General features: G+C 40.2%; 1 long non-coding RNA gene across 1 annotated transcript in view; it reads left to right on the forward strand.

The window, feature by feature from the left end:
• The window catches only part of LOC115616199, a 28,962-nt gene extending 18,869 nt beyond the window's left edge, over positions 1-10,093 (forward strand). The window contains exon 3 of the long non-coding RNA XR_003994229.1: positions 10,001-10,093. This is a non-coding gene — a long non-coding RNA (uncharacterized LOC115616199). The remainder of the gene's footprint in view (positions 1-10,000) is intronic.
• The last annotated feature ends 1,466 nt before the right edge of the window (positions 10,094-11,559 follow it).

An 11,559-nucleotide genomic window follows, 5' to 3' on the forward strand; every position in this document is an offset into this window, starting at 1 on the left:
CCAGGTTAGAGAATTTGTACCTTGTTGTGACAAGGCTGGTGATGCAGCACAAGTGAAAAACTCCTTTTGCACAGACCTTTCCCCTCTTCCTTGCTTATACCCATTAGCTCAGTAAAGCAAAAGGCATTTCAGCATGGGAACAGGACTATTAACTGATCATTTTAGTTTTCCTGACTCCTGTGGACATAAGTGCTTTGCTTTAACTGGGAAGGAATCAACTGGAAGGGGCAGAAAGACAGTTCAATCTGGCCTTTTGTTTACTGTAGTTCAACATATCTGCAAATTTACACTGGGCCAGCTTTGTGCTATTTGAATAGTTTGCTGTCATCAGCCTTTGATCTCCAGTGTAACTGCTAGAAAAGATGGTCACAGACTTTGGAAGCTCTTGTGAGACAGAGACTTTATCCCTGCCAATTGGACTAACAAGATTGCTTTAATGTCAGTGCTTGAACAAGGCATATCTGGTAAAACATTTTGGTAAGAGACCGACCAATAGAGATCAATAAAGAATCTTTATTTTTTACAAATGTAATGTGTATTTACAAGCACAATGTATATTATTTACAAGTCATCTTATGAAATCAGTGATAGTGGATTGGTTTGACACAGTGTCTAACTGGATGCAACCTCCTTGAAGGAAAGTAAGCAGCACCCAATGCAAATGCAAAGGAGAAGGTTAATGTGGTGTATCTTTTAAGTGTATTGAGGCAAACCAGTTATTTCTTATGTAGAAAAAAAGAAGTTATCTATCTTTGGTGTCACTCCAGGGATACTAATGGAGTCCCTGAGGAGTGAATTTCAACCCTGCAGTCTTAAGAGTTGGTCTTCCAGCTGGCTGTATACAGAAATACTTAGTGAAAGTGTTCTCCTTACTGGAACAAAATCCCCTTGGAATGATTCCCATGTGGCGCAAAGCGGGAACCTCACATGCAAGTATGTCCCCATAAATGGCCCAGCATTAAATGCCAAAGGATAAGACCCAGCAGAATTCAGAAACTCTCCCCCACATGCACTTCCCTTCTGCTCCCCATCCCTTGCCAAAACCCAGTCACTAGTGCTTCAGCATGACTGTTACCTGTATTTTGTTAAGATTTGCAGTTCTGTCCTGAGAAAATTGGTAAGCAGCATGAGTTTACATGGAAATAACGGTTTTTACTTTTTTCCCTTTTTTTTTTTTCCATTTAGTTGAGTTCCTCCCCTTTGTTTTGCTCTGTAGGATTATTACTGTATCACTTAATTACATTGCCCTTTTTTATCCCTTCATGCAGACCAAGAATGGTGAAAATGAAAGGCAGCATGTAACCTTCCAAAGTCACTAATTGTAGTACTGTAGGTGAGTTGAATAACAGACTATTGTGAATTTTGGTCTGAAGTTCTTTGCTGTTTAAATTGGACAGCAGCAGGAGAGAGAACAAAAGCTATTTCCTACCTGATGTTCTTGGAAACCTGTTCCCAGTTCTTCGTGGAGGACTGCTGCTGTACTTGAATATATTAAAATAGGGACACATGAATGACATTGATACTCTGCAGTGGAAATAGCTGAGCCTTTTGTATTCTTTTTACCATTGCATGAGAGTTATGATAATCTGCTTCTTTCTCTAAATGGAAACCCTCCGGGGAAGTTTTGTGTACTCTAAATAGCATCTCTGTATGATCAGAGACTTGGCTTCATGTGCATGTAATGCATAATAGATAAAGATACAAGAATATAAATGCAGATTAGAGGTTATTTAGTCAAGGCAAGCACGTTTAGGGGAGCAGAGAAGGGCACATTATAAAAATGCCAAACAATACAGCATTGCTGCTACCCTTTCTGGCAGATCTCTGTATTTTGCCAAAATGTTGTTATAATTCTGAGCAGCAAACGGGATCTGTCTCGTAAGTACCTATGTCTAAACCACTTACTCTCCTTATATGTATACTCAGCAGATAATCACATTCACTTTTCTCTAGCCTTGTTGCATTGAATGTCGGATAGCTATTTTGAAGTGATCTCAGTGCTGAAAATAGTCTGCCAATAGAGATGGATACAGATTTTTCTGAAGAATACTTATGTCCTGAAAACAATGCATGACCATTAATTGGTCAAACCCATTAGCAGTACTGGGATACAAATAAGTAACATTAATCTGTTTTCTGTAGTCACTTTGACAGAGGAAAGGCCTGCGGCTTAGCCTCTGCACAAAGATAGGTCTCAGCTTTGACTTCAGCAGGGCCAGTGGCTTCTTAGTTGGGTAAAGAAACTCCTTTTTTTCTGGTTGTTTAGGAGATGATCAGAGAATTGTCCTTGCATTGGGGTTGTCTACATAAAAAGCTAGTTTGCATGATGCTCAGATGAAAGCTAAGAATACACTAACCATGTGGACTAATTCTTTGTGTAAGTGCTCCAACAATTTCCTTTTTAGTGATAAAAAGGTGACCCCAAACTGACACTCCTACAGAAGCATCTCTCTGATCGTACTTCTGGCTTTTTGTGAAAGGGAGTTTTCTTTTTCTCTGTAAACTGTATGACAGAAGAACCAGTGACGTACTTTGTATGGCTATGAACATACTGTAATGGGTATGGAGGAATAAAGGTAATTTCCTCCGCTTAGGTGAAAATTCTGGTACAGTTATTCAGGCAACAGGTGAGGGGAGGGAGGCTTGCTTGTTACTATCCTTAAACACTTCCTTCCTGACCTAGTTGATATTTTAGAGGGAACCAGTGGGTACAGCAAGGAACTGCGTCCTATTTCTGCAAGAGAGGCTCTGTCTGTAATAGAAAAATAAGTTCTTTTATGGCCAATTGCAAGGGAACAGATATCCATTCCTGCAGCAACAGCAGATGAACGTGTTTTCTTTGCCCCTGAGTACATGATACAGATTCAGGCAAGTAGCGAACTTGACAGTATTGTCTAGGGAGACCTCACACTGAGCTCCTGTCATGAAATCCTAAGGCTGGAAAAGTGCAAGTCCCAACATTAAGTATAACCAAGGACCTGCCTTTATGTGCCCAGTGGGCTGGCTGTAGAGGTATACAAGTTGCTTTGAGTTTTCTCTGATTAAAAAAAAGAAATCTATAGCTTGTAATCTCAAAAAAAAATCTGCAGCCCCCCCCCCCTTTTCCTTTTTTTTTTTTTCCCCAGTTGGAATTCTTTTTTGCTTTGTTGGAGAGCTCACTGCAGCAGACCTAAGCTCATTCACCTCAAAGCTTTGTCCTAATCGAGATCTCATCACAGACTGAGTGTCAGATTTTCCTCCATTTTGTAAGAGCCTTTGAATTTCTGGGGTTTTTTTCCCCCAGTGCTACCATGCTATTAGGCATTGCTGGGTGAAGGGGTACATTCATTATCTTGCCCAAATTTGCATAAACAGCCTTTGGTGGAGCAAGAACGGAAACTTAAACACACATCCCCTGGCACCTAAGCCACTGGCTAAGCTGTCATTCTCAGTCTGTTGTCTAGTCCAGTTAAATGTTCATATGTCAGATGGTGAGAGACGAAAGCAAGCTGATGGTTAGGGCTCTTCTCTGCAAGGGGAAGCACCTATGGTTCCTCTTCTAATAAATCCTTATTTGTGCAAAGCAAAGAGGAGAGTTTGAGGGTTAGCCAGCACAGTGGCAACAGCTGGTATGATAGTGGCAAAGGGATGCTCCCAAACTTGGGATCTGTTGTCCTTAGCCAGAGAAATTAATTATCCTAAGTGCTTGGATAGTTTGTAATGGGGTAATTATAAGTTACAGTTTTGTGATTAGTTTACTGAAATAAGACCTGTTGCTAGATGAACTTAGCTGGTGAGGTCAACATACATTTGCAAATACTTTGGAACAATGCAAGCTGCATTCATTGGTGAATTTGTTACTTGCTGAATTCACTGTCTAATTCAGGTCCCACCTCACTTTATGGTAATTTTGTGCATGGTAATATTTTGCCCTGTTCTGTCACAGCAGTTTAAAAACAAAGGCAAGAATCCAGAACAGCCTTTAAAGCCTTTCATAGGTGCATAGCTTATTGCCAATGCATTTGGAAGGCCAGGTTCTGCCTTCAACAACCGTTCTTTCTGGCCTCTATTGGAGTCTAGGGCTATCTATCTTAGAGAAGAATTTTCCAGTGAATAACCACCTCAGTCAGCCCCCTGAAGTTACAACAGATATAGGCACCACAAATTATCTTGTTACAGAAACGCAGGAGCAGAGAGATGAATGCTAGCTGGATTTGCTACCCAGAGAGGCAGGGCAAGAGTAGTGTAAGTTCCAGTTAAGAGGCAATTAGCACCAGCGCAGTCTTGGATGATGAAGTCAATTACGGAAGGTGGAGTTTATTCATGTGCGTGTAATCACTGTGTGCTTAAATCAGTTTTGAAGGTGAAACTTTAGCTTCTAGGTCTCATTCGAAATTTTCAAAAGAACCTGCCTTTCTGAGCCACTGCCAGATTTCCTATTGTGTGCACATACAAATTCTCATTTTGAATCTTGATAAGCTCTTGGCTTTAATAATGTCTCAAGACTTCATTTTTCATAGCTTATTTATCATACACTGAATTAAAAAAATCCTTTTGTTGTTGGTAAAGTCACTGCCTTTCAGTTTCCTTGAGTATCAGCTTGCTTTGTATTGTCAGAGAAGATAAAGAGGAACACCCCACTTAACCTCTCAACATCATTCTCTACTCCCTTTTCAAGTAATTTTTATATGCCTGTAATACTGTATAACTTGTATAAATGCTACCTTTTAAGAGAAAATAATGCAATCTCTCAGTATCTGTATAATGAACTATCTCTGTTACATTCCACTGCCTAATAGCGCTGTGGGTTTTTTCCATCGAGGGATGCCTTACTCGATCGTTCTGACAAACTGCTGTTTTCTTGTAGCAAAATTGTTCAACATAGTGTTTTTACTGTTTTGTCAATAAGCAAAGGAAATAAAAACCTTATGGGATTTGAACAAGAACATTCACACTCCGTATGTGAGCAGCGTTTGAATTGGAGTATGGTGGGGAAGCAGAGTATAGTATGCAACCTGTTTACTGAAGTGCATGCCAGCAAGTGAGATTTCATTCGCTTTTGCTACAATCTCACTTTGGACCCATTTTTTCTTCTTTCCTTTCCAATGCTGCCTCACAATATCTGATGCTAGCAGCTTTTTTGTTTTAACTGCTGGACTTGACTGAAGTTGTTTTGTTGGGTTTTTTTAAGTGCTCACCGTAACAGTGGGCTTACAGGCTGAAATTGTGCATTATCTGCTGTAGCAAAATATTTCTAGTAAGTCCTGCTGTTCCTTGGGGCATTATCAGGCAATTGGGAGCTCAGTAGAAGGGAAGAAGTGGATCTACCTCCAAGCCAAGTAGTTGGGGTCTTTCTGAATTTAGGCTATGTCTACACCTGAATTCCAGCTGATGAATGGTATAAAAGTGTGAGTTGAATGGAGATATTCATTTTTTCTAATCACAGGAGGAGAAGACTGAATGCAGGAAACTTGAAGTTGATTCAAGTGACGCAGTCTTATATAACATGTATAAAGCCTGTGGAAGGCATTGTCATGAGCTATCTACAGATGCTTCTGAGGATAAAAAGATCATCCAGAAATGCTTTAGAGAACATTTAAACTGTTTCAGGGGACTCTGAGATCAAAATGAAATAAGTCTTTCATTGATCAGCTGCTGTTTCTATGTGCTAATTATTCATTAGCTGACCACTTCAGGTAGTATTACATACTTGTTTCTGGCTGCTCATTGGGAGCACGTTGAATTAAATCTATTTTATGCCAGTTCTCTGATATGATGCTGCAATTTATGTGTTTGTTATCACTTGTGAGTTTAGACAGGTTCAAATGATGTTAATTAGTCTATTTTGATGTCAGTGTTCCTCATCTGTTGAGACTGACACAGCTCCACCCACCTATAAATGAATATGTTAATTAACTCCTATTAGGCACCTAAATATGTTTCTGGAGCCGGGGAAATACTGACAGCTGATGGCCCTTTGGGGCATAAATGGTTTCCCACTATGATCAATATTCTCTACTGTTGAAAATGTTTCTTACTTTTTGGACTTCCACTCACTTAACTCTCCCTCTGGCAGTTGTTTACAATACCGAGTGCAACCAAGAGTTCAAGCCGGGTAGCCTTAAAAGCTGCCGTAATGACATCTGTAGAAAAATCATCTAACTCAGCTTTCATCTTCAGACAGAAGGTCAGAGATCACAGATTTTGTTGTTAGGCAGCTTCCATTTTGACCCCTTCCTCCCACCCCCAACCCTCTCCCCTGGCCCCATTTAGCCAGTGGGTTAAAAGGCTGCTTAAAATATGCAGTTTGTTTCTTGATGCATCAGAACTCCCAGATACTCTGGGGATCAAGTACAAAAACCATGTTTCAGTGCTCTCAGTTCCAGATGGACCTGCTTTCTAATGCTGTTTATTTCAACTTCATGGGCGGAACAAGCTGTGTTTGGAAGCAGTACGTATGCTTGGTGCAGAGAGGGACAGACAGGGTTTGGGGTTAACGTGGTTCCATCAAGACGCTTCTGGGTGGGCTCTGGATTAGCGCACCACAAGTGTGCTCACAGCCAGAAGGTGGGTTATGCTTTGGGTTGCCACCTCTCCAGGCACATAGTCCTGTTTCTGCTGGGTACAGCAGTATTCTCTCTGACTGTAAGAAACATGGAAAAGGTGGTGAGGTGGAGGGAAAGCAGGCCACAGCACACATTTTGTTCCCTTTCACTTAGATCACAAAAGCAGATGAAAGCCAATTTAGCCAGGGCATGGTGGGCATCGTTCGGAAGCTATGTGTGGGGATCTGAGATCATTGCATCGAAGTCTTTGGTCATCTCCCAATATATTCACATGACTTGGACTCAGAATTTCTGTTTTTAGAGAAGTCTTAGGCACACTGAAGCTGAAGACCCACTGAGAGAGAGATGTAGACTAAATTTTTATCCTGTTACTCTAACAGATCTAATTTTTCAAAAATGCTGTACACACAATAAATAGCTCTGATAACTTCAGCTCTGAGGATCCCTATGTAAAGTTACACACGTGCCATGTGTAGCAAACCAGCTGTAAATCATCCACCTCTGGGTCCCAGCATCCTTCTCTCTGCTTTGCACTTCCTTCATACAGTCGGTTTTTAATATCTATTAAGCCTCCAAATTGAGCTACCCTTCATACAGCTGTGGAAAAGTCTATGGAGCTTTCTCAGGACTTGTTGCTGTATGACTGGGATATTCTGGCACAACTGTTAAACAAATACCATTTTGAAGGTATGTAGAAGGTATAAAATAGTTTTCCTGAATGTTACTCTATAGGAAAGTTATAGGACTGGCAGCACTGAAGTTATGATATAATATATCATTACAAGCTACACTACCCACCTGTGTTTAGTGTTGGTCAGTATTAGCCTGAAGCAACCACTCTGTCATGGGAGAAGAGGTGTTAATTCCCTTTCTGTGCCACAGCAGCCCAGGCTTTGAACAAAGACACTGTGTACACTGAACTGTGGAAACTTACAGGCTTGTAATTAGATGTTATACTATTGACAGTGATTTTAGTGGGTTTTTTTGGTTACCTGGTTTGAATGAGACAAACTTTATAAATGCAAAAGTTAATTGGTAACTGAGAAAAGGACCCAGATACGTTTCATGTTTCAGTGGTCCTGATGGGTACGTGAGTTTTGGCTATTTTATGCGGAGCTGAACTTATGTCTAAACTGACAGCTAAAGGTGAAGAAGCTGCAGATCCATAATTATTCGGATGTGAAATAAGAAAGAGGATTCATTCGGGACACTTGGAAGCTAAGGAGTGCCAGTGGAAGGAGCCAGGCTTTCTTGGCTGAGATATAGGTGCATTAATAGAGGAAGATGTGTTTGCTTTAGGGCATGACTAGTCAAACTTTAAGGAACACATGAGTTCTTATTTGGAGGGGAGAAGGGATAGCATTAAATGTTTTCATAGAGGACAATGGAAACCCTTGTACGTGTGTCAGACTACTGAAGTATTGTTTAGAGCAAGGAAACATAAAGACCTTGTTATGTCATAGAATCACAGAATGGTTTGGGTTGGAAGGGACCTTAAAGATCATCTAGTTCCAACCCCCCTGCCATGGGTAGGGACACCTTGCACTAGACCAGGGCCAGGTTACTCAAAGCCCCATCTAACCTGGCCTTGAACACTTCCAGGGGTGGGGCAGCCACAGCTTCTCATCCACACAGTCTTCCTGGTCAGATGGCCCATAGCAGACCTCCACTGTAATGTCCCCTGTACCTGCCCTCCCTTTAATCCTCACCCCATAAGCCCTCAGTTTGCTCCTCATCCATCCCCAGGAGGAGCTCTGGCAACTCCAGATGGTCATTGACATAGAGAGTGACATCCCCTCCGCATCTTCCCTGCTTGTCCTTCTTGAAGACCCTGTATCCTTCCATTCCAACACGGCAGTGATAGCAGTCATCCCACCACATCTCTGTGATGTCAGTAAGATGGTGGCCCTGCCAGCACACACACGTCTCTAATTTCTGTTGTCTATTCCCTGTGCTACATGTGTTTGCATAGAGGCATTTAAGTTGGGCCCGTGGTGAAGCTGATTTAATGGATATCTATATACTTTTGATCTTATATATATCTGTATGTGATATATATCTATATACTCTTGATGTTAATCTCTAGGATGTTCTGTGTGGGAGATGCTTTTAGTGCTGAGGAGCAGGCAGTGGTTTCAAGATTTTCGCTAAATAGACTTATCTGGGCAAAGAGGCTGAGGAAGAACATAGAATGAGATGATTGCATACTGGGAGGAAGAGTGAGCCTGGGAGTCCTATGTGGATTACAGCAGAGGTAATATAAGAGGGCTTTAATAATCCAGCAAATATGTGGACTGAGTATTTCCAGCAGCAGTTGTTTCTCCTTTGGTGCTTCCAGCAAAAATTGTAATACTTTGTGGTTAAAACAGCAAAGCAGCATGGGAGAAAACTGTATGGTGCTGAGAGGATGACATTGTTTCCTTACGTACTGACCAGTTCTTATTCAGTTCAGTTTTGCCTTAAGACACCAGCAGTTAAAGCATCGGTCAGGCTGCCGTGTTATGTCAGGAGAGAAGCACCAGTCTGAATACCTGAACAAGTACATTAACGTTTGACGTTTTCTTCAGGAGAGAGAGAGAGTGAGTGAATATGGATCAGATGGCCAACAGCAGCCAATCATCGTCAAAGCAAAATTATACACAGCAAGGATCTACCTGATAGAGAAAGACTGTAGAGCACTATCTGTACATAGCAGAGAATCTCGCAAAGGCAAATGTTAATTCACTTGGTTATTTTGTTTTTATTATGACTCAGAAGTTCGGGACCAGCTGAAGGCTTTGTTCACAGAGTTTTACAAATACCTCTGACCACATTTAAAGTTTTTTAAAAGAATGCACATAAAATCCTAGAGATGTGTCCAGTCGTTACATTATTCATATGGGGTGTGTTGTAAAGCCAAAAGAGGGTGAAATTGTTAAGATGTTCCAAACTGAACAATGGAGCCTAGATATAAAAATATACTGAAAAAAGATCTGTGTTAACTGGGAATGTGAGAATTTTCATTTCCATCTATAAGGATGTGTGTGTTATTCTCAATATCCACTTCTGTATGTCCTGTTGAATCAGCTATGTAGGCAGTTATAACTTGAAGTTCTTTGTAATGTGTTTCTCTTTGCAGCCAATCTTATATCCTTAATGAAGTCTTCTAAAGGGGAAAGAAGAATTTGTGATGAAGTCAAAAAGCTGCTCAGACTGAAAGTATATAACAGCCCTTCTCTGTAAGAATAAATAAATAACATACTCTTCATGTAAGGCTCATTGTATAAAATAGGACTGTTGTAAAAACTGTACTTGCATCAGATAGTCTGATGATCCACCTATTCTGAAAAGAGTTACTGTGAGATTTTTAACAGATGTTAGTACGAGTCTTGAAGAGAAAATTCAGGCAACAGATCTTCACATGCTAAGTGCTCATGTTGAAAATGAAACCTGTATTTTGTATCTCTTTCTTTTAGATTTGACCAGAAGTTTGAATGCAAAAGTGAAGATTTTTTGTAACTTTATAATCCTGAGTTTTGCAGCTCTGTTCAACAAAAAGTCATATTTATGCATGCGTAGAGGTAGGTCAGAATCATTTTTGTGACTTCTTTGGTATCTGGGAATCAGGGTGGCGAGACTCTCCACAGTCCTTAGAGAAGGAGTATTCATTAGTAATGAAAGGATCAATTCCAAACTGAATGAGTTCTTCATTTTTTTTGTGTATAGAAACCACTTCCTTTCCTGAAAGCATCAAAACAGCCAAAAGGCACTAGTGACCAAGCAGCATAATTATAAGTAGAAATAACACAAATTGGCCTTTTGAGACCTATTGTAGGCATGGGGAATACATTTGAAGTTAAGATCTATATTCCCAAATTTCGGATATGTTAGAGTTTCTGGTTTTGGCATAGGCCTGTCCTACTTACAACTAACTAGTTTGCTCATGTTTTCTTTGGATATTTTTCTTGAGTGGGCTTTTTCACTGTGACTCATGCAGAATAAAGCTAGTTTGGAGTGTGTGAAAGCAGGCTTCCGGAAGAGTACCAAGTCAAACTATATAAATCTTGGGCGTACTAAAGGCATGTTGTCTTTGAAAACCCATATAGACATTCTCTGGATGGAGTAATGCCTACAGCTTAGGATTGATTCTTTTTTTGGTTTTGTTTGGGTTTTTTTGGTGGTCCAGTTAGAGAACGTATTGTACGTTGCAGAGAAGTACTGCTTGGAAAAGAACTGAGAGAAATGCAGTTCGGTGGTTAAACAAGAAATTAATCAAGAAGGCGGGAAAATTGGGAATTTTTAAACAATCTCATTGAACTGATTTAGGAGGTTTTTTTAGCTAATAGAGGAAATTTATGGTGGTGTGCAGGGTGAGCCTGTAACTGAACATTTTAATGCTGGGCAAAATGGAGAATTAAATCATTCTATTAGCTTTTGATGCCCTGGTATGATTTGGTGTTACTCTAAATGGTGAATACCATATTAAAACTTTTTGGGGACCTTTTAATTGTTAGGTTATGATCAGATACACCTCGCAGTTGTTTCATCAAGAAAATATTACTGATGTTTAAAATTTTCATTTTCAACCTAAGTAGCTGCTAGACTCCAATCCTGCTACAAGCATCTCTTAAATTCACTAACGAAATGCTAAAACACAATATCAAATTACATTTAGGTAATGGGTTTTGGGGAGGAAAAATGTGTTTACTTTTAATAAAAATATACTGATGTAGTGTTTGTTGCCAAGGAAAGGCTGTAGAAAACATTGGTGATTTTATCCTATTCTGCTACACCAAACCCATCATTAGGCTATGAAATCTCCTCCTTTTTTTTTTTTTTGAAAATACATCATTTCCCTCTCTCTGTGCATGGGAATAATCAGGAACGTCATGGCTTCTGCATTTGTTGGTATTCATGTAATTTTGGGAGGTCCCCTCCTAGTTACTGGAATGCCTTCTAGCAGTGCATATCCACCAGAGGAAGAGAACACGCTGGTTGGAAGCAATTCTTGGAGTATTTGTTGGATTTTCCTTAA

This window comes from Strigops habroptila, chromosome 1 (assembly GCF_004027225.2).
Source record: "Strigops habroptila isolate Jane chromosome 1, bStrHab1.2.pri, whole genome shotgun sequence".
NCBI classification, from domain to species: domain Eukaryota; kingdom Metazoa; phylum Chordata; class Aves; order Psittaciformes; family Psittacidae; genus Strigops; species Strigops habroptila.